Genomic DNA, 657 nt, shown 5'->3' on the forward strand with positions numbered 1-657 from the left:
TAAACAAGGGCACCCCCGGGTATAAACTCCAGGTCCCATCACAAGGTAACAACGGGCAGAGGACAAGAGGCTGGCAGTCAGGAGGCAGTCACGTCTGCTCCAAGTTCAAAACTACCCCCCCACCCCCACCAAGAAAGGAGCCCGCAAGAAAAAAGAAGCTGCTGTGGGCTGAGTTACGATTCTCTCCAAATTCGTACGTTAGCATCCTAACCTCCAGTGTCTCAGAATGACTGTATTGGGAGACAGAGTCTTTAAAGAAGTAATTATATTCAAATGAGGTCATCAGGCTGAGTCCCAATCCAGGATGGCTGAGGGCCTTATCAGTGGAGATTAGGATACCGATGGACACAGTGGGAAGGCCACGTGAGGAAACAGGCAGAACACCAGCCCATGGGGCGCCTATGGGGCTCAGTCTGTTAAACGTCTGACTCTTGATCTCGGCTCAGGCCGTGATCTCGCGGTTTGTGGGTTCGAGCCCCGCATCAGGCTCTGTGCTGGCCGTGGGGAGCCTGCTTGGGATTCTCTCTCTGCCCCTCCCTCTCTCTCTTTCTCAAAATAAATAAGTAAACTTAAAAAAAAAAAAAAAAAAAAAAAGGAAGGAGAAAAGGAAACCAGCTCTGCCAGCACTTTGATCTTAGACTTTTAGCATCCCGAACG

Source organism: Puma concolor, chromosome F2 (assembly GCF_028749965.1).
Source record: "Puma concolor isolate L17-30 chromosome F2, mPumCon1.1.hap2, whole genome shotgun sequence".
NCBI classification, from domain to species: Eukaryota; Metazoa; Chordata; class Mammalia; order Carnivora; family Felidae; genus Puma; species Puma concolor.